Source organism: Gossypium hirsutum, chromosome A10, assembly GCF_007990345.1.
Source record: "Gossypium hirsutum isolate 1008001.06 chromosome A10, Gossypium_hirsutum_v2.1, whole genome shotgun sequence".
Taxonomy (NCBI): Eukaryota; Viridiplantae; Streptophyta; class Magnoliopsida; order Malvales; family Malvaceae; genus Gossypium; species Gossypium hirsutum.
This window is the reverse complement of record NC_053433.1, coordinates 6,856,694-6,883,805: the sequence shown is the minus strand read 5'-3', so window position 1 is coordinate 6,883,805 and position 27,112 is coordinate 6,856,694. Positions and strand designations below refer to the sequence as shown.

The following is a 27,112-nucleotide window of genomic DNA, read 5'->3' as shown; positions in this document are numbered from 1 at the left end:
TATGTAAAATAATTAATTTTATAAATCATGTTTTACACATTAGATTAAAAAATACAGGTACAAACTCTAGGTACCAACTAATATATTAAGAGATTACGAAAAGGTATAATTTTAATTATATTAAATAGGTGTAATTTAAATATATTATTTTATATTTAACAATTTATGTAGATATTTTGAAATTAAACTCTAATAATTATAATAAATTATGCAAAATATGAGATAAATAGGCATATTAGATAAAAATACAATAGGATGGAATTAAAAATGACATGGTATTCTAAATCAATCCATTTAAATAACATGATTTAATATTAAAATTAAAACAATTAAGTAAATAAATTTGTTTATAGATTTTAATTATTAATTTAAATAATTTAATACCAAATCATTATAGATTATGAATACATATAATTTTTTTCTTGAATTGAATCACAATAACAAAATTAAAGTGCAATATTAAATAATTGATACATGACATAAACATAACATACCATAAATAATTACAAAGCAATACAAAAATTAAAATGAATACAACATAAGTAAAATGTATAAGTTAAAAAATATATGAATTATTTGTGCATAAATATATATATATCTAAAATAACATAAAATAACAAAAAAATATTTTTTTCTTAAACCCTAAACCCTAAACATAAAATAAATCTATACTGCAACAATGTATTCACTTTTTATATACCACGTTTGAAATTTTCTCACCACCTTAATGCAATCAGAATGGAAAATTTTGCCTATAAATAACACCTTTCATGATCCTAAGCTTCAAACGAATAATCAAAAATAGAAAATTACAATGTTTTGTTTAAGAATTGCCTCATTTGTTTATCTTCTAACCCTTGCTTCTCTTCTCCAAACAGCTGTTGGACTCTTTCATAATTGTTCCGACACTGGAAGTTTCTCCGCTGGTGATCCTTATGAAGCCAACTTAAAGCAGCTCATTGAGTACCTCTCCAATCAAACTCCTCCATCAGGGTTCGCGCTCCGTGCCATAGGTCAAAACCCAAACTGTGACAAATTGCTAAAGACAGGAAAAAAAACTTTTATCTTTGACTTCTGAATTTTCTTACTTTTTTCTCTCTCTCTTATTATATCAAATGCTTACAAACTATTTATAGGCTATTGTCCTTCAAAAAAAACTGAAAATATTAAAATCTAATAAAAGCCATAAACTAATGACTCTTGACCTTTCATTTTCCTAAAAAATAAACTTCTAAATTAAACCCATTAAAATCACTTTAAACCCATTAAAATCACATTTAACATTTAATCAACAAAACTCCCTCATAAACTTAAATGCTTCTGCCATCCTTTATGCCAATTAATTTCTTGCAATTGTCAAAAAATACCATCGATAGTGGTTTCGTGAAGATATCTGCGACTTGGTCTCGGCTTGCCACGTGCACTAATTTCACACTTCCTTCCTTTACATGATCTCGGATGAAGTGAAAATGAATGTTAATATGTTTGCTTCTCTCCTGATTCACTGGGTTCTTTGCTAACTCAATTGTTGATTTATTGTCAATTTGTATATCAGTCGCACCAAGTTGTTGTTGCTTTAACCTGTCCAACAAATTTCTGAGCCATATAACATGACACATATACCAAGACACTGCCACATATTCAGCTTCACATGTCGAGAGTGTCACAATTGGTTGCTTATTTGAAAGCCAAGTAAACGTCATGTTACCCATAAAGAACACATATCCTGATGTACTTTTCTGATCGTCTAAGTCTCTGCACCAATCACTATCAGAGTACCCAATCAACTTGTAATCTTCCACTTTTGAACAAAATAACCCGTGTGATACTGTTCATTGGATATACTGTAGGATTCGCTTCAATGCCTTCCAATGTGAATAAACTGACTGCTCCATGAACCGACTTACAATACCAACACTTAGCGAAAGATCAGGCTTTGTGCATGTGAGATAGTGAAGACTTCCCACCAAACTCCGGTATTTGCTCGCGTCGACTTGTTCTCCTCCATTGAATTTCAAGAATTTTACACCTGGTTTTATTGGTGTTGATACCGGTTTACAATATGCCATCTTGTATTTCTTCAAAATTTCCCTTGCATATGCCTCCCGTGATACAAAAATACTTGTCTCTTCTTGTCTTACCTCCAAACCAAGGAAAAACTTCACCAAACCTAAATCTATCATCTTGAATTCTTGTGTCATTGTGCTCTTAAAATCTTGTATCATCTCACCATTGTTCCCCATAAAAATGAGGTCATCAACATAAAAAGAAATAAATAACATATTACCTCCATTCTTCTTCACGTAAAGGGCATGTTCATAGGGACATTGTTTGAACCTATTCTCCTTGAAGTATGTATCAATATGAGTATTCCATGCCCGCAGTGCTTGCTTCAACCCGTAAAGTGCCTTCTTCAATTTTAACACCTTCTTCTCTTCTCCACTTTTCATGTACCGGGGTGGTTGTTTGATGTAAACTTCTTCTTCGAGCACACTATTCAAGAATGTCGACTTGACATCCATTTGAAATATCAGTCATTTGAATTGAGTCACTTGTGAAAAGAGCAACTGGATTGTCTCCATTTTTGCAACATGAGAAAATACCTCGTCATAATCGATTCCCTCCTTTTGTTTGTATCCCTTTACAACAAGTCACGCCTTGTACCGTTCTATCTCGCCTTGAGCATTCATCTTTCTTTTGAACACCCACTTTATACTAATGGGCTGACTTTTTTTCGACAACTCCGTTAACTCCAATGTGCTGTTGCGGTCAATAGTTTTAATCTCCTCGTCCATGGCAGTTTGCCACTTCTTGTCTCGTACCACCTCTTCAAAACTTATTTTCTCGAAATCTGCCAAAAGACATACAATGTGTACCTTACTTGTTAAATCATAAAATCTTGCAAACTTCGCATTTTGGGTTGTTGCATTTCATCTTCATCATCGATAGTTTCAAGATTTGTCGGTATGATTGTTGGTGTAGTGGTTGATGATTCTCCATCTTTGATAATAACCTTCGTTGAGTTATTCCAATCCCACTCGCTTGCTTCATTAACTCGGACATCATGACTCACCACAACCTTCTTACTTATCGGGTCGAGTAGTTTGTATCCTTTTGTTTTCTCATCATACCCAATAAAAATAAACCTTTTGCTTTTATCTTCGAGCTTCGTTTTTCGCTGATCCGGCACATGTGCATATACCTCACTACCGAATACTTTGATATGAAAAACTATCAGTTTTTGTCCACTCCAAGCCTCTTGTCGTGTTTGATCATTCAACTTCCCATGTGGAAACTGATTTTACACATAGATGGCACGTTGTATGGCTTCCACCCAAAATTCATTCGGCATCTTCTTGCTCTTGAGAATTAACTGAACCATGTCGAGAATAGTCTGATTTTTCCTCTCTGTCACACCATTTTGTTGAGGAGAGTACGGTGCGGTTAGGAATCGTCTTATGCCTTGCTTCTCACAATACTCCATGAAAGCTGTCGAAGTATACTCGCCACATCTATCAGATCGTACAGATTTGATGTATCTACGGGTTGCCTTTTCCACCATCACTTTGAACTTTTTGAACACCTCGAACGCCTCAGATTTTTCTTTCTGAAAATAAACCTAAGTTTTTCGTGAGAAATCATCGATAAAAGAAATGAAATACCTTTTACCGCTAAAAGATTCGGGGGTAATTGGTCCATATATGTAGGTATGAATCAATTCGAGAGATTGTTTAGCTCGATGTTCTACCTTCTTTTGAAACGAAGTTCTCGCATGCTTTCAGAGCACACACTCTTCACAAAATTTTCCCTCATAGTCCATGTCCGGTAGCCCGTACACCATGTTCTTCTTCGTCAACTCGTTTAGACCATCATAATGTAGGTGACCAAAATGGAGATGCCACAACGACACATTGTCTTCTATGTCGACTTACAAACATTTTTCTCGAACGCTTCTCAAATTCAACTTGTACATGCGATTTCTCCCCATTTCAACTCGAGCGACCAAACGCCCTTGCTTATTTTTCAAGTGTAACACCCGGTCTCTCATAAGTACCGAATAACATTTTTCAATGAGTTGCCCCATACTCAAAATGCTGCTCTTGAGGTTTGGTACATAATAAACATCTTGGATAGACCCAACTAACCCATCTTTTTGTAAATAACAAATGGTACCTTAGCTTTTTACCTCAACTTTTGACGTATCTCCAAATGACATGTAACACCCCTAACCCGTATCCACTGCCAGGACAGGATTTCGGAGCATTACTACCATTTGCAGATCACTTAAAAAAATTAAAATACTTACCGATTCAATGCATCATATAAAATAAATATATTACCATTCAATCAACAGTTTGACACTTGTATAAGCATCAAACAACAACATTTTTAGTATACTTGCACATATCTCATATAAATTCAACATTGATATATCTATTTTCTTGACATGTCGCACTTGAGTTTAATAATAGTCTCAATTACATAATTTTCTTGTATCAACATATCAAAGATAATCATATATGTACATGTCATGAAACATATCATGCTCTTACCGTTTCTTCACAAGCATATATCATTCATTTCATTATATCAATATTTTATGGTTCATCATTTCCATATATTTTATGTATATTTATTCTGGTAATAGCTTATATCAAACTTAACATAAATTATATTCCATGTACTTATACTTATTTCGTTTATCCATTTTCATAATTATTTCATAAAACGCTTTTGTACATATATTTTCATATGACCAGTTCTTGTAAATATTTCACACAACCATTTCATATAACCATTCGTCATCTGATACATTTTACCTGAATATCAATTGTTCAACAGATGTTATAGCGTCTCCCATCCATGGTCTTATTTATCTTTGACGTGATGCCATAGTGTCTTTCAACTATGGTCTTACTCATTTTCTGTCATGTTGCCATGGTATCTTTCAACCATGGTCTTATTCTTTTCATGTCACGTTGCCATGGTATCTTTCAACCATGGTCTTACACATCTCATATCAGGTTGCCATGGTATCTTTCAACCATGGTCTTACACATTTCATATCAGGTTGCCATGGTATCTTTCAACCATGGTCTTACACACAGGTTGCCATGGTATCTTTCAACCATGGTCTTACACATCTCATATCAGGTTGCCATGGTATCTTTCAACCATGGTCTTACACACAGGTTGCCATGGTATCTTTCAACCATGGTCTTACACATTTCATATCAGGTTGCCATGGTATCTTTCAACCATGGTCTTACACATAGGTTGCCATGGTATCTTTCAACCATGGTCTTACACATTTCATATCAGAGAGCACACTCCTGCGAACCTCTTCCTTACAGTGGGATTACCAGTCCAGGCTAAATCCCCTGTAATATAAACTCATAGAGTATTGTCGGGATTACCAGTCCAGGCTAAATCCTCTGCAACGACAATTACTCTAATGAGCTTGGATCTGAATTACCAGTCCAGGCTAAATTCAGACCCTAATTCGGATTACCCGTCCGGGCTAAATCCATTTTACACATATTCTTCGGGAGGGCTATATCAGGATAGGATCACCCATCCGGGCTAAATCCTTTTTACCGTCAATTCCTTTTCAGAGATCCATCGAATTTTCCTTTCATTCAACCGAGATTTCTTCTCCTTTTATCAAATTTATCAATGTTTCATAAATTTTCATACAATGAACATTCAAATCATATTCACATAAATAACATACAATCTCAAGCATTTAAGAATATAATTCAAGTTGCACGAACTTACCTCATTGCTTCTTTGTGTTTATAATTTCATTAATCTGATATCTTTTCTTTTCCACGATCAAGTCTCATATTTGAGTCGTCCGGATATTTATAAATAAATTTGATCATCATTTTCATTCATTTCATATTCTAATGCATTTAATTAATGCTCTAGGCAAAATTACCATTTTGTCCCTAAACTTTTAATTAATGACGATTTCATCCTTAGGGTCAGGAAAATAAAATTCTTGCAATTTAATCCTTATTTCCAGCTATTATTCTCATATATATTGATAACAATCCATGAATTCTATAAAATATCAGAATTTTTCATAATTTCAACACTTTTCAATTTAATCCCTAAAACACGTTTTCCCCCGATCTTGAACTAAATTAATAATTTCATTCAATTTTGTAATTTAAATAATAAAATAATCCATTTCATGCAATTTGGTCATTTCTGACATGTTTACAAAATTGCCCATAAAGTTTTACTTTTATTCAATTTATTCCCTGAGCCTAAAATATGCAAATTAGCCATGCTAGATGAATATTCATACATATTTTTCCTCCTCCTCCTCTCCATTCCACATCCTTAATGTAGATAACACACTTGTAAGTAACATTATCCATAATTTTTATTATTTACTTTTATGAATATTCAAGCTGTCTATCTGCATCATAGTCACTAAATTATTTATATCTGTATCTATAGAACTCCAAATTAATATCCGATAATTTTCAATGAATTTAGACTCATATATATTCTTACCATAAAAATTTCAGAATTTTTGGTTTAGCCAATAAGTACAGTTTATTCTTTAAAGTTACCCCTGTTCTGCTGTCTGATAGTTCTGACCCCTCTTCACCAAAAATTAATTATCTCCTCATACAGGATTCAAATGATGTTCTTGTTTATTCTTCTTAAAAATAGACTCATTCAGGATTTTAGAAATATAAATTTAAGCCCCTAATTATTTTTATTCAATTTGTTATGATTTTTCAAAGTCAGAACAGGGGAACCCGAATTCATTCTGACCTTGTCTCACAAAATTCATTATATATCAAAATTTAAAAATTCATTGCTTACACTATTTCTTCTATGAGAAACTATACTCAATAAGCTTTAATTCCATATTTTTTTCATCTTGTAATTCGATTTCTACAATTTATGGTGATTTTTCAAAGTTAGTCTACTGCTGCTGTTCAAACTGTTTTTGTGCAAGCTATTAATTACCATGTTATAACACCCTTATTTTCTTTTTCCTACACCATTTCTCATCACTTTCTCTTATTTTCTCTTCACTAACATATCAAACACATAGGACCTTATGTAAGAAAACTCTACTATAACATTATTTCCATGCTTTGTCAATAATAACAAACTTAAAAACATATTGAAATCTTGATATACTTACCTTGTTCTATTGATACTAATCTTTAACTTGATTTTCTCTCTCTTCCAGCTTCTATTTCTTGAATCCAACTGGATATTCTAACTCCCCATGCTCTCCTTAACATTTTTGTCTCTTGGTAGCTATGGAAATTCATTTGATTTTTGGGTGAAAATGGTGAATTTTTGGTAAAAGGACCAAATTGTAAAGAAAGCAAAACTTTCTTTCTTCCTCTCTTTCTCTCACGTTAGTGCATGGGAAAATATGGATGAGAATTTCTCATCTTTCTTTCTTTATATACTAATAAATCAATAAAATATTTTATTAAAGTATTAATAAAATAATATTTATCTAATTAAATAATTATAAAATATCAAAATATCTCTAGCATCATTATTACTTTCTAGATTTCTCTCTCTTCCAATTGACCATTTTGCCCTTCATTATCTTTTAAAATTCCATCATTGAGTCATCATTTAATTTAGTAAAATTGTAATTTAGTCCCTCATAGTTCTTCATCTATTCAATTTGGTCCTAATTCATCCATTTTCCTTAGTTTCTAGATCATTCCACTCTTAAATTATTTACGCTATTGGTCCTTCAACTTTTTCATATTTACACTTTAACCCCTCAAATTATGAATATTTACTCTTGTGCAACAAAACTTTTCTCACTTTTACAATTGAGTCCTTTCTTGAATTAATATATCATAATATACTTCTCAATATTGACATAACTCAAAATTTCCCTTTTTGTCACTTTATTTCCTTATTTTACTATATCAAGGATAATATCTTACTGTAAAAATTTTCAGGGTATTACACGACAAATATCCCGTTTTAACCTTTCGTGTCTCTTTGAATTGGTGCTTATGCCTGCACATATGGTTGCTTGCACCTGTGTCAAGGTACCACACCATGTTGTTGTTGGTGTTGACTTCGTTGTGTGCCATCAAAAGAAAACCTTCTTTCGCCTCATCATTTTCCGTGGTTAGGTTGGTTGTTTCTTCCACCTTTAAAGTCGTGACATTCTTTCACAAAATGCCTTGTCTTACCACAATTGTAACACTTATTAGAATTGCAATCCTTCGCATAGTGACCACATTTGCCACACATGTAACACTCGATGTTGGAATAATTCGACCGACCGCCTCTTCCACGACCGCGTCCTCTTCTACGCTAATTTTGTTGGTTTGATTGCTTCTTCCCTTCGTAATGCCCTTCTTGACCGCAGTCTCTTCCACCGCGACCATTTTCTTGACCTCCATGGCTACGCCATCTACCTTGAAAGTTTTGAGAATAGAAAACCTTTTCATCTTTGATTGAAGCCTTCATTTGAAGTGATTGCTCGAGTGTCTCCTCTTTCTTCTTCTTCTTACATTGTTCATATGCCTCGAGAGAACCGACGAGCTCGTTGACTGTGAGCGTTGCTAGATCTTTTGACTCTTCTATGACACATACGACATTCTCGAAACTGTTAGTTAACAACCTCAAAATCTTTTCCACAACTCGTGCATCGGTCAACGCTTCTTCGTTTCAGTTGAGTTGGCTCACTATTGTTTGAACACGTGTAATATAGTCGGAGACACCTTCCAATTCCTTCATCTTCATGCCTTCCAACTCACCGCGAAGATTTTGAAGGCAGACTTTTTTAACCCGGTCGACTCCTTTTTACACCTTCGCCAAAATGTCCCATGCTTCTTTTGAAGTTGTCGCTCTCGCAATCTTCTCAAAGTCCAACTCCTCAACAGCTCAAAAAAACATGTACAATGCCGCCTTATCTTTTGATCGCATCTCTTTCAATGCCTTGTTTTCAGCCGCCGTATATTCTGCCGTAGTTGTCGGTTCTACAAAACCTTCTTGGACCACCTCCCAACCATCTTGAGACCCGAGGAGAACTTTCATTTGGATGCTCCAATTCTCGTAGTTCACCTTTGTTAGTCAAGGCAGCGGCACATTACTGGTCACACTCTCCATGGCTCGAATACCAAATTGACAAATTGCTCAAGACAGAAAAAAAACTTTTATCTTTGACTTCTGAATTTTCTTTCTTTTTTTTCTCTCTCTATTATATTAAATGCTTACAAACTATTTATAGGCTATTCTCCTTAAAAAAACTGAAAATATTAAAATATAATAAAAGCCATAAACCAATTACTCTTGACCTTTCGTTTTTCTAAAAAATAAACTTCTAAATTAAACCTATTAAAATCACTTTAAATCCATTAAAATCACATTTAACGTTTAATCAAAAAACCAAGTATATGGGCTGGCACTTTGCAGAGGCAATGTGAGTAGCGAAGATTGTAAAACCTGAGTTGTTAGCACAGGTAATGAAATACGTCAACTCTACCCTTACAACAAAGGCGCCATCAACTAGTATGATTATTGCCTTGTTAAGTATTCAAACATTGAATTCTTCGGCCAAATTGATAACCAAAACAAGTTTTACTTGTGGAACCCGAATAACGTATCTGAGGCTTATAGTAGGCAGACCGAGGAATTGCTGAGTGTATTGGCTAATAAAGCTTCTGCAGATCGCAGATCACTTTATACTAGTGGAGAGATTCAGGTGTACGGGTCAGCGAAAATTTATGGGTTGACTCAGTACACCAGGGACCTTTCAAGCTCTGACTATAAGAAATGCCTTGACAGCATAATCTACGAGCTTCCCAAATGCTGTAATCGGTTAGCAGGAGGTAGAGTTGTTAGTGGCAGCTGTAACTTCATATGTGATGGTTGTGTTGGAAAATATGGAGATCACATATATAATAAGGGTAATTACATTTTATTATTTACTATCATCATAGGTTAGCCCAAATTAAGAGTGATCTAATTTGATTAAAATTTTATTAGGATTCAATTATTAGATAAAGTATGGGTCAAATATGTGTAGATACTCTAGTAATTGAGTTCTAATCAAATTCTAATTAATGATGGGCTAATTAGAATTTAATTAGAACAAATATGCCAAGGTTATAAATATTAGTGTTATTGTCCCCAAATTATACACAAAATATCTTTTCTAATATCTCATCATTAGGGAAGAGAGATAAGATATTATCTGAATTTCTAGTGTGCAAATTTGGAAGATTAAATCCTCAATATCAGGAAAAACTTCAAGGAATTCATGGATTCAGGTACGTTTTCACATTTAGTTTTATTCTTGATTTATTTTTGATGATTTGACGTGATAGATCATGATTTATTCAGTTTTATTTTAGATTTATTTTACAAATCTAACAAGTGGTATCAGAGCCTTGTCATATCGAATCATTGGAAATTGATTAAGATTTTTCATTTGAATGATTGATTCATGAAATTTCATTGGTTTCATATTTCGGATATATATGTTGATCTTTGAAGATTTATATTAAAATATTTTTTTTAGATCTTAATTATCTTGAATTCATATTAAAAATTTTAAGGTTTTGTTTTAATTTTTTTAATTTATGCTTTGATTTATTGTATATTTATATGCAAATATAATTGCAAAGCATGTGGTTATTATTATTAATTTTTTTTAAAAAATCATGTAAGGCATTTTAAAAAAATAATTCAAAGTATAGAAATTGATTTATATATATATGTTTTGTTTATATATAAAAATAATATATATATATATATGCTTTGATTGGTTTAATGCATGTTGTTTTGAAAATTTATATAAATATATATAATTATCTTTTAATTTGATTGAAAGATAAAATTAAGGTAAATATTTTGAAACAAATAAATTCAGATTTTGACTTTTAATTAAGGATGTCTAATATTTTAAATAAATTAGTTGAAAAAAAATGCCGCTAAAGTGACATCTTTTGTGTAGATTAGTTTATTTGAAATATTAAGATGATTATATGATTTTGTGATTCATGCGTTTATTGATTGACCCAAAAGTAAGTTAATATTTGGCAAAATTTCAACGACATATGTGGTGATAAATATATGACAATTATAATGTATTTTATGTGAGTAATAAGTTAGTCCAAAGATTAATTCATTATTTGACATAATTTATTCTCAATGTTTGATTGCTACAACAATAGTACCGCTTACTATTAATATTACTTTCCAAAGACTTGATATTAATGTTGTGTTTGGTATCTTGAGATGAGATTAGCCATTATATTGAATTTATTGTTTACTTATGAATATTGATGTGAGCTTACTTTTATTTATTTTTTGTTCTATATTCAGCTAATTCATATTCTACTGCCACAATATCAACGAATATAAATTCTATACCTATGCTTAATGGGAGTAATTTAAATGAATGGAAAATGCACTTACTTATAGCACTTGGCTGTATGAACATAGACCTTGTACTAAGGGAAGAACTACTCGCACCTCTTATTGAGGAAAACACCCCCTATGTTAAAAGTGATTTTGAGAGGTGGGATCGTTCAAATTGTAAGAGTCTAGTGATCATGAAGCACAACATTTCAGAAGCCTTTTGGGGCATAGAATTTGAAAAGATTACTCAGGCTAAGGTTTCCTTGACGAAATTGAGAAACGTTTTGCTAAAAATGATAAGGTTGAAATGACATCATTTCTGACTTCTTTGATGTCTATAAAGTTAAGGGTTAAAGAAATTCTAAGCGATTTAATGGCTATGAGTTTTATGATCCCACAATTAGAAATATTTTTAGGAAGAGAATTTCAATATTCTTTTAGGATGTTGAGTTTGGAGGGAGAAATAAGGTTAGAGACATTACTTTTAATGAGGAATTGAATTCTAATTCATTTCCTACATCACTTTTGATGATGTTTAGGTTATCATACCTATTATTGATTAAGAAGTGAATCTAGAACCTCAATAAGACAATATTGAACAACTCCTTATTCAAGATTAGGTAATTGTTCCAGAAGAACAAACTCAACAACCTCAAGAATGAATGTCATTAAAAAGGTCCAGTAGAGAAATGATTATAATGGCTTTAGTGGAATATTTTGACATTAAGCTACATCAGATGAATATTAAGTTAATGGTTTCTCAATGGTAACATTGATCATACATTTATATGGTGCAATTAGAAAGCTTTGTGTCTAGTGATGCAAAGTTAATGATTTGCAAAGAACTTCATCTATGGGTTTAAGCAAACTTCTCGTCAATAATATTACAAATTTTAACAAATGATTATCTCATTCGATTTAGAGATGAATTTTATTGATAATCTTATATACCATAAGTTTAGTGGGAGTAAGGTTCTATATTTGGTGTTATATGTTAATGACATACTGCTTGTCAATAATAAATATAACCTCAATCAATACCCTAAAAATAATTTTGAGGTTACAAAAATGCATTAGATTTTTCACATTTTAGCAATAGAAAGTCTAATGTACATTCGGGTTTGTATACATTGGAATATTGTGTACACTATGTAGCACCCCAAACCCGGCCCAGAAGTTATGGCCGGATCCGGCATGCCACATCAAAAACGTAAAAAAAAATTTCATTCTAAGTCCAGAAAATCGTACTTGATGTTCAAAATATTAATTCATTAAGGGTTAAGGTGAATGGAAGCTGTGCACCAGGTAGGAAACCGGAAAAGAGGTGGTGAGTCCATCGGACTGCTTAAGTACCAAGCTCTCTTCGGATCCAATCCTAGACTTGCATACTGCCATTGCCACACCTTAACGTCATGGATATTTCTAGGAAACCGATTTGATTAAGTCATTTTTAGGAAAAGTGATTAATTTTGGAAAATACTTTCATTGCGGAAGCTTTGCTTGTTGTCGTGTTATTTTGAAATCAACTGTTGTTTTTGAAAATGCGCCTTAAAGCTATCCAATTTCAACAGTTAAAATAAGTATTACCTATCTTAGTAATACATATTAAAAACCATCAAAAATAAATAAGCGGCCTTATTACATTTAAAAGCCCAAAACCTCAAACGTAATTAAAAGGATGTCCAGTTCACCAGAAGAAAATCAAACTTTCAGAACGGGTGGCCACTCCGAATTCCCTCACAGCTCCAAGCCCGCTATGGTTGGGGATTTCCTGCGTGGATGAAAATAAAAGGGGTGAGTTTGGGGAAACTCAGTGTGTAAGGAAAACCCATTCAAAGCCCAAGTCAGCTTAAGCCTATTGGGCCTAAGCCCATTCAGGTAACAGTGGTACTGGGCCAGAGCCCTTTTCAGATTACAATAAACTAGGCCTTAGCCCTTTATTCAGATAACAGTATGGCCCATAGGCCCATTTCAAAATACATGCAACATCAATAGCATATGCAAGCCCATCTGGGGAGACTACTCAACCCACCAACCACTACACTCCACCCGTACCAGCCATACACTCCATGTGGGGAATAGCTCAACCCACCCAGCCCAACACTCCACAGTTGCAGCCCTGCCATCACAGAAAAACCTTCCACAAACCTTCTGTAGTATCCTGCCAGTCCTAGAAAACTCCGTATTTCTGACACTGACCTAGGCGGCTTCCACTCCAAAATCGCTTCAATTTTCCGAGGGTCCACCTTAATCCCTTCGGAAGAGACCACATGTCCTAAGAAGGTTACCTCCCTCAACCAAAATTCACACTTGCTGAACTTCGCAAAGAGTTCCTTCTCCCTTAACACTCGCAGCACTATACGGAGATGCTCATCATGTTTCGCTTCAGTTTCAGAATATACCAGGATATCGTCAATAAAGACGACTACGAACTGATCTAAAAATGGTTGGAACACATGATTCATCAGATCCATAAATGCTGCAGGAGCGTTCGTCAGTCCAAATGGCATAACCAGAAACTAGTAATGACCATACCGAGTCCTGAATGCTGTCTTATGGATATCTGCCTCCTTGACCCTTAACTGATGATATCCAGATCGAAGGTCAATCTTGGAAAATACAGAAGCTCCTCTAAGCTAGTCGAACAGATCATCAATCCTTGGCAGTGGATACTTATTCTTAATCGTCAGTTTGTTCAACTGGCGATAATTAATGCACATCCGCATTGTACCATCCTTCTTTTTCACGAATAGCACCGGTGCTCCCCATGGAGACACGCTTGGCCTAATAAAGCCCCTATCCAACAACTCTTGAATTTGAGCATTTAACTCTACTAAATCCTTCGGTGCCATCCTATACAGTGCGATAGACACAGGCGCCATTCCAGGCAACAAGTCTATTCCAAACTCAACTTCTCGGTTCGGAGGCAATCCTGGAAGCTCCTCCGGAAAAACATCTTGGAACTCCTTTACGGTCCTAACCTTATCCACTGTCAGTTCCTCCTCTTCTGACTGAATTACAAATGCTAAATAGACCTCACAACCTTTCCGAATCCACTTTTCGGCTCTTAATGCCGACACCACATTGGAAAAATAATCCCTTCGCTCACCTATCACCGTAACCTCCTCATCCTTTGTGGTCCTTAACACCATTCGTTTAGCAGCACAATCCAGAGTTGCTTTATGCTTAACAAGCCAGTCCATTCCCAAAATGAGATCAAACTCTCTGAACGGTAACTCCATCAGATCTCTAGGGAAAATCTTACCTTGAGTTTCTAAGGGTACATCCCTATACAGTTTGTCTACCCTAACCGAGTGACCTAAAGGACTTAGTACAGATACCCCACTCACAATCTCCTCAGAGCAGTCCAAGTCGTCCATAATCCGTTCTGTGGCCTTCAACCAATATTCCGCCACATTCGGGGCTATACCAGACACGCCCTTAAAGATCTCCGTTCCGTTAGTCCCGAAGTCATTCAGAAATTGATCCCTGAACTCCATTACCCGTACTTGCCCCGGCAACCCTTTCCAGAACACGAAGCATTGCTTGTGACAGAGCATCATCCTCGGCACCGTGGTCATGAGACTCTACCTTTGTTGCCGGTGGTACCGATGCATCCACCGCCGGCATATGTCTCGAAGACGAAGATCTCGCTCGATCACTTCCTCGGCTCCGTCCACGGCCTCTTATACTCATATGTATTATCTTGATTACGAATTTTTATGCATCAATTAATATTCCAGTGTTTATTACAGATGTTTTATGAATCAGACAGTAGTTCAGAGTTTGTTTTCGCAGAATCGAAGTCTAGCTACAGTTTCAGTCTCTTATCAGATTTTCCTATGGTTTCAGTATCATCCTATCTAGAGTATCCTAGCAGGATTTCAGTACAGACAGATAAGTCAGAAAAATATTTAGAAGCGTTCAGAGTAATACTTACAGACTTGAGCCGGAGATTCGGAATGCCACCTTCTAAAGATCTAAATTTTGAAAATCGAGTTTTTTGCATTCTTTATAAAATTTTCGTTTTCAAAAATCTTTGTTTTTGTAAACCCATTCTACGGCCGAGTTGTTGCAACCTAGGCTCTGATACCACTAAATGTAACACCCTAAACCCGGCCCAGAAGTTATGGCTGGATCCGGCATGCCACATCAAAAACGTAAAAAAAAATTTCATTCTAAGTCCAGAAAATCGTACTTGATGTTCAAAAGATTAATTCATTAAGGGTTAAGGTGAATGGAAGCTGTGCACCAGGTAGGAAACCGGAAAAGAGGTGGTGAGTCCATCGGACTGCTTAAGTACCAAGCTCCCTTCGGATCCAATCCTAGACATGCATACCGCCATTGCCACACCTTAACGTCATGGATATTTCTAGGAAACCGATTTGATTAAGTCATTTTTAGGAAAGGTGATTAATTTTGGAAAATACTTTCATTGCGGAAGCTTTGCTTGTTGTCGTGTTATTTTGAAATCAACTGTTGTTTTTGAAAACGCGCCCTAAAGCTATCCAATTTCAACAGTTAAAATAAGTATTACCTATCTTAGTAATACATATTAAAAACCATCAAAAATAAATAAGCGGCCTTATTACATTTAAAAGCCCAAAACCTCAAACGTAATTAAAAGGATGTCCAGTTCACCAGAAGAAAATCAAACTTTTAGAATGGGTGGCCACTCCAAATTCCCTCACAGCTCCAAGCCCACTATGGTTGGGGATTTCCTGCGTGGATGAAAATAAAAGGGGTGAGTTTGGGGAAATTCAGTGTGTAAGGAAAACCCATTCAAAGCCCAAGTCAGCTTAAGCCTATTGGGCCTAAGCCCATTCAGGTAACAGTGGTACTGGGCCAGAGCCCTTTTCAGATTATAATAAACTGGGCCTTAGCCCCTTATTCAGATAACAGTATGGCCCATCGGCCCATTTCAAAATACATGCAACATCAATAACATATGCAAGCCCATTTGGGGAGACTACTCAACCCACCAACCACTACACTCCACCCGTACCAGCCATACACTCCATGTGGGGAATAGCTCAACCCACCAAGCCCAACACTCCACAGTTGCAGCCTTGCTGCTCAGTTAACAGTAAATTGAGGCAAAGCCTCTAGTACGTGGACAAGCCACTTTCAGTACTTCCTCCGTCAATATCCCAGTCCCATGCACCAGATAATAACAACATGGCATGCAGTAAATAACAACAGTCAAACATGCATTTAGGTCAATTTAGTCCTAGGGATATTTCGGTAATTTATCTCCTAGGGGTAAAACTGTAAATTTTCCACTTTTAAAGGTATTTCAGTAATTTATCTATTTTAGGGTTTTTCATGCATATTCCTACCTTTCACGTACTAACAGAATCACTACCGAGGGTTCTTACCGAATTGGGCCCGTTGGCCCATCATTCCAATTTTGGCCCATTAAGCCTAAAAATATCGAGGGCACAGAAATCATGTACTTTACAGTCCAAACATTGCAGCTTACCAAAAACATTAATCGATTTACCTCACGAGCATTCGCACACTCGCAAATTTACAAAATGCCGGTTTTCGGCATTTCGGCTTTTCGGCTTTTGCCTATCCAGACTAAGAAAGAGGGTGTTAGTTACACACTTGTTTGCGACAATATGCTGACGAGATCCACACACGAACCGCCTACAATTGGATTAGTAACACGTTAATCTAACTATTCAAATACAAACTACGTATTAACCCCTTACAATATTCGGCCAACCACACCTACAGGTCATAGTAAGCTTATAAGAAATCAATAACCAACTCATTAACAAATTTTTGTCAATGTTTACCACATAATCATAATTTCACTGCAAGCTGTCTTCCTAAGCAACAGTTACTAAATCATTTATAACTGGAGCTATGAAACTCCAAATCAAGTTCCGTTAATTTTTCCTGAAAATAGACTCATATATCTTCTATCCATAAAATTTTCAGAATTTTTGTTTAGCCAATCAATACCAGATTTTTCTCAAAGTTTCCCATGTTTCACCGTTTGACTAATCTGACCACTCTTCATTACGAATCAAATTTCTCATTGTACAGAATTCAAAATATATTCTTGTTTATTTCATTAGAAACTAGACTCAATAAACTTTAATTACATAATTTATTCAGCTTCTAATTCATCTCCCACAATTTATGGTGATTTTCCAAAGTCACGTTACTGCTGCTGTCCCAAGCAGATTTATTACCAAATTCACTCTTTCGCACATAACTTGCATGCATGTTATTTAAACATGTATATCACCAATCAATCATCACATATCTATGATTTTACTTAAGTATAATATCCATTTCATCATTTTAAAGCACAACATGTTAGCTGATTTTTCCCTTTAACATCTAAGGCACATGCATGCTCATTTGTTTGGCTCAACTTCACCTATCTTCCATTTTTCATCAAAAGAACATGAAACAACAACCATTTCCTTCATTTTAATTCATGACTAAATGCTCACAACACAACTAAAAATCAAAATATACTTCAAGAGTTAAGGTAGAATCAAGAAGAACTCATGAACCTCAAAATAGAAGCAAGGTACCAAGAACTTACCTTCAATTTTCCTCCTCCTAATGACCGAATACTCAAGAGCTTTCTCCTCTCCTTTCTCTTCTTTAACTTTCAGCTATGATGAACAAAGATGGACAAAACTTTGTTCTTTTCACCCCTTTTTCTTTTAATAAAACTTCATATTTCATCCATTTAATTCTTTAATACAAAAGACATGAAATTCTTATCATGAAACATTTATCTAACCCATTATCATGAAACATTTACTTAACCCATTATCATGGAACATTTACCTAACCTATTATCAATTTGTACCATAAATTATGGATATCAAGTGCACATTTTGTCTACAACAACATGATGGCTGGCCACTTCATGTAAAATGGGAGGTTTGTCATGCAAATCCTCCTATTTTGCACTCCTATTTATTTGACCACTTCAATTTAGCCTATAGCATTTTCAAACATTTTCACATAGGTTCTATTTCATAATTTCACCCCCTTTTTCTTATGGAACAAAAATTAACTAAAATTTTCGGGTTCTATCTTAAGTTTGGGCTTTCTAGAGGCCCACTAACATAATTAAACCTATGCCAACATCCACAGGATTCCCGAAAATTGGGGCGTTACACACTATTGGGATGTTAGACAGATATTTTAAGCAACCCTGGTTTGGACTATTGGATAGCGTCCAAGAGGTTTATAAGGTATTTTCAGAGAACAAAAGATTACATGCTCATATATCGGAGGTCTAATCAATTAGAGATCATCAGGTATATAGCCTTCGATTTTGATAGAATATGGATACAAGATTTTGTCACTATGGTGCAAATTGTGAAAACAAATTGCAGCTTTTTATTCCAATAGCAACAGGAGCACATCGAAGTCAAAACACATCGACTTTAAGTTCTTGGTTGTCAAAGTAAAAGTTCAGAGTTGTTAGGTGTCTATAAAACATATTAGGAAAAACTCCATAATTACGGATCTGCTTACTAAGGGACTACACCTAAGGTTTTTCATAAGCATGTTGCTCATATGGGTGTAATATCATTTAAGGATATTTGGTTTTAGTGGGAGTTTGTACTTTTAAATGCTTTTATGTTATAGACACATTTTTAGTTATTTCACTTTAAGGATATTAAGTTTATTTTCTACAGAAATAAAGTTTATTTGTTTTATTCACACTCTAATTTTGGTAAGGTTTGATCTCACTAAGGAGAACCAGTTGGAAATAAATATGTTTAGATCATATTGCATGTAATTTCCATGCTACAGATCCATACTTGATCTATGTCATTTGGTTGTGTTAATATACATCATCATGGATGGATTTAGTTACGATATATGTAACAAAAATCATCTTGGTTCTATGTCATCATGATTAATGGACGAGATTGTTCGGAATACCTTGTGGATATGATAGTAAAATTTTGAGCTGATAAGGTTATATAATGACATGTAATTATAGAGTAATTAGTATATATATGTAGTCCAAGTGAGAGATTGTTGGAAAATATGAACATCACATATATAATAAAGATAATTACATGTTATTATTTACTATCATGATAGATTAGCCCAAATTAAAAGTGATCTAATTTGGTTAAAATTTTATTGGGCTTTAATTATTAAATAAAGTATAGGTCAAATATGTGTAGATACTCTAGTAATTGAGTTCTAATCAAATTCTAATTAATGATGGGCTAATTAGAATTTGATTAAAACTAATATGCCAAGGTTATAAATATTACGGTTATGGTCCCCAAATTATACACAAAATATCTTTTCTAATATCTCATCATTAGGGAAGAGAGAGCAGATATTATCTGAATTTCTTGTGTGCTAATTTGGAAGATCAAATCCTCAAGATTGGGAAAAATTTTAAAGTATTCATGGATTCAGGGATGCTTCCACATTTAGTTTTATTCTTGATTTATTCTTGATGATTTGACATGATAGATCCTGATTTATTCAGTTTTATTTTAGATTTATTTTACAAATCTAACAAGTTTCCCTTTCGTTAAGGCTTAAACCTTTAAGGACAGAAACTAGAAAAACTACACCATGAATAAATAAACTACACAATTAATTATTAACACCGGAATACAGATAAAGTTGATATGATTTCGACTCTTAGTGTTAGATTTATTATTATTCAAAGTTTAAAATATACTTTTAATTTTATTTTTCAAAAATTTATAACTTTTACTATTTGGATTTAAAATTTTAAATTGAATTATTATCATTATTAAAATTTTTCTATTAAATTTATTGGTGTGACATTTTAAAATTAAAAAAAATATAATTGGTAGTTATATGTGTAACACCCTAACCCTTATTCGTCACTGGAACAGGGTTAAGAAGCATTACCAGATTTAACAGAACAAATACAAACAATCACATAATAATTTATCATAGACATCTTAATTTAATCATAATATCCCTTTATTGAGCCCTCGAGGCCCAAATCATGTGTTGGAAACAAATCGGGACTTAATCGAAAACTCAGAGAATTTTTTATGAAATTTCAAATTTTTCCTAAGTACACAGCACACATGCCCGTGTCCCAGGCTATGTGGACTCAAAATGAGCCTTATACCTCAAGTTTACCAACCCTGCAGATCTTGAATCTCAAGCAATACAAAAACCAATAATTCAACTAATCCAAAACACATTCAAATATATTTTTAAACATGTCAAAATAAACAATCTAATAAATTAACTAATATATTTTGTAAACATTTTAAATATATTACAAAACAATCCACCATTTACTATAAAAGATTAATTCTAAATTCATGCCAAAGTTAACCAAAATTTATCTATGTTATATTCTTTCACTCATTAACACAACATACCATTATATATTCTTAATATAACACATATGTTATATATATATTCAACCCATTTCACATTATAGCATCATTACATTCATTTCCCAAAATGACAAACATAACATCCTAGGTACATGCCATTTACCAAAAAGAAAATATACTTCACCACTTGAGTTCAGGATCGACTCTGGATGCTGATTCAACGTTCTGACTTTAACCCAATTTGCGCACGGAAACAAACCGTACGCTGAGTATAAACTCAATGATATTTCTATAATCCGAATAAATTTATAATACTTAAACATATAATTACGCATAACAAAAACTATTCAACAACAATAAAATATCATAATTATATTATTCAGTACACTTCCAATTATCATATCTTTTATTTCAATCATTTAATTGCTATTTATTAGCAATTCACAATAAGATATTCAAGGCAATTTCAATATTAATATCCATTTCATGAACCCATGATTCATACAATTCCATGCATTTCAATTACATATTCCATTTCAATGTTCATTCCAATTTATAATCAATATCTTTCAATATCAATCAATTGATCAAATTATTCACAAACCTCTATTAATACAACTCGGACTCAGACAGATACATGAATCCAACCAGAGCACACTAGTACGACACTCAGTGCCTCATCGGTCATGTCGAAGTAAAACAATACAGTACTCAGTACTTCATCGGATTTATCCGAAGCAATAATAATACGACACACAGTGCCTCATCGACTCGAAATTGAAGTATCCCTGAACACTTCCAATCCTATGACATGCCGACTATATCTAACTTAACACGACATTGTTAATAGGGTATTCAATTCACTTTCAATTTTTCAATCAATACACATTTCAATTCAATAATCCATACAAATTCATAATTCTAATTCAAATATTCACACTTACTCGCAATTCAATTCAATACCACAATATCAACACTTACTTAAATTTTCACTTGCCACACATATCATTAATAAATACATTAAATAATTATTAAATTCGGATTATAGAAATACAAATCGTATTTTCTGAGCTAATCTTCGTTGACTTTTTCCTTTCCTTTCTTAGCCGACGTCTCTGGTACCACGTTAGCTACGGAATTTAAACAATTAAAAATTATCAATACAACACAATTTTATATCAATTATTTCAATTTATACAAAACTTTTGCCTAAATTTCAATTTAGTCCTTAAATCTAATCAACTTTTTCTCTTACGAAACCAATTCCATATCTCAATTGAATGTCCACTTTAATCTAATTTCAACTCCCTAATTTCGCCATAAAACTCTAATTTTGAATTTCTTTCAATTTAGTCCCTACTACTTAAAACTTATAATTTGTTTTACAATTCAATCCTTTTCTCAATTCTAACTTAAAATTCAATAAATTCAAACCCTAATTCTTCAATTAATTCAACATAACCCACATCTAAAAATCAACTAACTTTCAAAATTTCCAATTATATCAAGTAGTATTTTGTTCTAGGATTCTAAAAACATCAAAATTATAAGAAAATGGATTAAATTGACTTACCACTTAAGCTTCAAACCTTAAAATCACTAATTTCCTTTTTTTTTCTTTTCTTTTTTTCTCCCCTGTTCTTCTCTGTTTCATTTCTTTATTTCTCTTTTTCTTTGTTTTATTTACTTTAGTTTATTTATGTTTTATTATATTATATTATTATCTTCTTATATTAATATATTATTATATCATATACTTAAGTATAAAGTATAAATAAATACACATGGAATAATATTTTCCATAAATTTGTCACTTATTTCCCTTATGCTTTATTTGCTAATTTAGTCCTTCAACTTTTCTTGATTCTATAATTAAACTTTCACCCTTAATTCAATTTAATCTTTATACCTACTTAACCTTAATTCAAACTAATTCACCTAATTAACATCTAATTAACCACACAACTAACTTTATAAATATTTTTAATAAATATTTACGAATCCGTTTTACGAAAACGGAGACCCGAAAATACACTTTTCTGATACCCTTAAACTTCGGGTCATTACAATATGTAATAATAAAAATAACATAAAAAATGTTTATATAAATTTTTTTTAAGAATATTCATTCAAATTTGTCATGATAAAATAATTTTTTTTGTTGGAATAGTCTAAGAAAAATTAAAGTCAGTATTTTAATTGAAATAGTTAATAATATTAAATATTTAGACTAACTAATGACATTGTAAAAGTTGAAGGATAAAATTATGTCAAAAATAAGGTGTAGTAAAGGCTAAAATTGAAAATTTATCATTGTCTTATAATATAAAAAAAATGAAGCAAGGTAAACCTAAAAGAAATAAAGTGATACGTAGACCCTTAGGGCAATAAATAATGTATAATCACGTAATTTTTTACTCAAGAAATTAATAATATTAACTATTTGAACTAATTAACAACATTATAAAACCATAGGGACTAAATTACATTAGAAATTAAAGTGTGGAAGTTAAATCTCAAATTTATGCATGATAGAGGGGTCAAAACTGAAATTTAACCATTTTTTTAGAACTGAAAAAATAGGTAAACACTGACGTAAACCTAAAAGGAATGAAAAGCCATATGTTTGTCTTTAATATTTTTAAGGTATTCAAATTATATATAATATAACCACGTAATGTTTTAATTGAAAGTTATGTATTAACTATTTGAACTAATTGATATAATTATAAAAGTATAGGGATCAAATTATATTAAAAGTTAAAGTATATATATTAAATCTCAATTTTAAGCGTATTATAAGGATCTAAAATTTAACCATTTGTGTAAAATGGTAAAATTAAAAGAAAGGGAGCATAGTGAGAAAGCCACGCGTCAACCAAAAAATTGCATCATACAACCAATAGCAACCAATCACCAAGCTAGAGACAACCACAATAAAACCAACTTGGATTCAAGGATGATCACCTACGAATGACAATATCAATGAAACAGAACATTGCCCGAATCCTGCATAAACAATCAACCAAATAACCACTCGTTAGCAACATCTACTGTCAAACAAAATTTTAGCTTGATTACCACTTAATTGAGGGTGAGTTTGGATGAGTGGTGGAGTATGATGCGGTGCGTTTAACTTACTTTTTGTCTACGTTGTAGTATTGCTACAATATCTAATCTTATCGCCATCATTGTTTTTATATTTACAGCAGGTAAACGTACTGCCCATCCGAATACACGCCGAAAGGCCTTCAAAGCATTAACTACGGTCAAATAAAATGTCGATTATTGCTAATTGGGTCAAATAAAATGTCGATTATTGCTAATTGATTCATCATCACCCTTTAGTCATGGGAGACAACTACACCTACACATTACCAAGAAATTGTAACTTTGTTATAGATAGGTTCGGTCTTGGTGATTTTTTGAGAGCGCAATCGTCTAGGGCCCAAGGTTGGAAAGGACCCAAAAAATATTTTTTCGGTTTTTAAAGGGAGAAAAAAATTTCAAATTAAAATAAATTAATTAAATGTCTAGGCTTTCAATTTTTACCATAAATACTTTATTTTCTAGGGCTCTAAAATTTTTTCAGCTTTTATTATATTTTATTTTATAATTTTTTGTTAAAAGGGGCCCAATTTATTGTTTTGCTTAGGGTCCTAAAAATATAAAGAACGAATCTAATTATAGAGGTAAAAACAATAAGTAACATATTTGAAATTTATGAACAAAAATAACACAAAAGCATTCCTTCAATGAAACACCTTGGCACTTAAATCACATAAAACACCATGCTCAATCCATGAAAGGATTTTTCCATATATGATTGCACCAACCATCCTCGTAAAGGAAAATGCACAATCTTTGCCTTGCCTTAAGCAAAAATAGAACGAGCTTAATAATAACCAGACAAAATTGAAAAACACAAATCATCACAATGAACATATTTGAACTCCAAAAAACATAATAATAATTCCAAAAAGCAAGAATAGTTGGGTATTTGAAACTTTGTCCAAATACCATATTCCTTGAGCTAGTCGCCAATAAATCAAAACATCTAGTTATTTCAATACTGTTGTAAGTATTGCAATATCACTGACGAGAAGAAACAGAAAATGACTGTAGTGGTAGTCCTTATCTAACATATCTCACAATCAAAATTAGACAATCGGGGGTAATTTGTTCATTATTTTTAGGTTTGTAATCTATTAAAAAAAATGTCAAATTTAGCTAAACCAAAAAAAGTTAATGTATACTCAACACATTTTCATGTTTTTCAATTTTTCTCTTCATCTTTTAGGGTTTTAATCTTCTACTCTATAATTATAGCGTTTAGTTTATGTTTTCATCCGTTTTTTCTTAATTTCAAGAATAGTTAGTTAAGTTAGTTATCACTATAACTAGTGATTATTTACTGATTTTGTACCTTAAACTCTTTTTATTTTCAATTTAATCCTTAGTTTCAATATAACTCAATTTCCTTTTATTTTCATCATTAAAAATATTATTTTAAGTTTTTTTTTACATTTCCTTTGCTGCCATTTTCATTACTTTCAAGCTTTTCTCATTTTTATTGTGTTTAGCTTAGATTCAAATTTTATTTGATTATTGTGTTTTTGTTTGCTTAAATATGATTTTGGGTAACTAAATCTGAAGTGGGAGGTTGGTGGAAATGTTAGCTGGTTAACTTTTGTTTCAGGAACTAAATTGTAAAAATTAGACTAAATCGAATAGATTTTAAAGCTTAGGATTGACGCCCTAAGGAAAAATTAAGATAAGTGAGATCGAAAGGAGATCTTATCGGGCACCAATTTGATAGTCCCGGGTTAGTTGGGTGAGGTCGAGAGATAAACAAGACTAATTCATCTAACTTGGTAAAATTGAGGCCGATATGTAAAATTGAGTCATTTTAGGAGTTTAAGCCAGTTAGTTCCCTAATTCAAGGGTTAACTAGCTGCATGGAAGTCAATCAACCACTACTTTTTATTAATTGGTTAAGTTCATAGTTTTGATTATTTTATGATTTAGTCCTCTTTAGCGATTAGTTAGTATATTAACATAATTAACCTCATTTATGGCCTTCCGTACTACAAAGCTTAGTGAGTAGTTGGCTAGACTTCCTTAATTACATGTCCATAGTTTAGAAATCGCTTAATTGTCGATTCTTGTGGGTTCAATCCTTGGAATACCTTGGTGTTCCATTGAATATTATAAATATTACAACTAACTTGTCACACTTACAGATACTGCTTTATTATTTGATTGTGTTAGTGTTGATTTTGCACCCTGATGTTTGCACGTCGGCGATGCAAGCAGTCACCTTGCCACCATCTTCAACCAAAAGGGCCAAGGACTTTAGAAGTTATTTTTCCACTCGTTCATAGTCTTTAAGGAGGGAAGGACATAGGCATGATAGTCAGCGACCTCAGACTACCTCAATTGCTAGTACCGAGGGCATGAGAGATGTATCTACGCCTATTTGTGAACGTCATAGAAGGAGGCATCCAGGTGATTGCTAGAAATTGACGGAAGCCTGCTTTAAATAAAGTAGTAATATAAATATAATCATAGTCCAATATATATAATCTAAATATAAAATCCATAGTCCAAACAAAATCCGAACATTAAGAAAATATTTAGCCCAAACTAAGTAGTAATAAACTAAACACAATCAAAATAAAGCCAAAACATAGTCCTAGACATATTCCTATAAAGCATCACCTGTATAAAATTGAAAACAAAAACTGTAATTAAATTAATAGTAACTCAGTAGTAAAATCAATATAATAATAAAGTAAGGACATAATTTATCATAATTATTTCATTAAATTGATAACGATAAACAAGTGATCGATTTCACGAACACGATAATTTTGGATCACTACCAACATTAGATACCAAAAAAGTAGTATGAAAATGAATACCTTAGCATAGGAATGCTTTCTCGTGAAATGGAGATAGCTAGCTTACTTAGAAATGTCAAATTTGTGTATGTTTGCAGAGAAGTTAGTACCAGTAAAAGTTCCTTTGTCATAGCATAAGTGTATTGTTGATAGCTGTAGGGATGTACTGGTTTCTTCATTGGACACCATCTCCTACAGGTTTCCTTAAGTTTAAATGTCAATGGAGCTACTCGAGGATGCCTAGGATCAGCAGGTTGTGGAGGAGTTTTTCGAGATAACAAGGGTGTGGCTATTGCTTTGTTTTCTAACCTTCTTGGTTCTACTCTCCCACTTATTACCGAACTTGTTGCCATTAAATTGCCCACTTGCTTTTTTGATCAATCGGCAAGAAGATGTGATAAGGGGTTGATCATTATTGAATCTGATAAGGGGTTGATCATTATTGAATCTGACTCTAGCTGCTACGGTTGTTTCTTGGTTTACTAA

At 33.0% G+C, this 27,112-nt stretch overlaps 1 pseudogene; it reads left to right on the top strand.

Annotated features, from left to right (window-relative positions):
- Positions 1-814: 814 nt before the first annotated feature.
- On the top strand, positions 815-27,112 carry LOC107895728 (cysteine-rich repeat secretory protein 38-like; annotated as a pseudogene).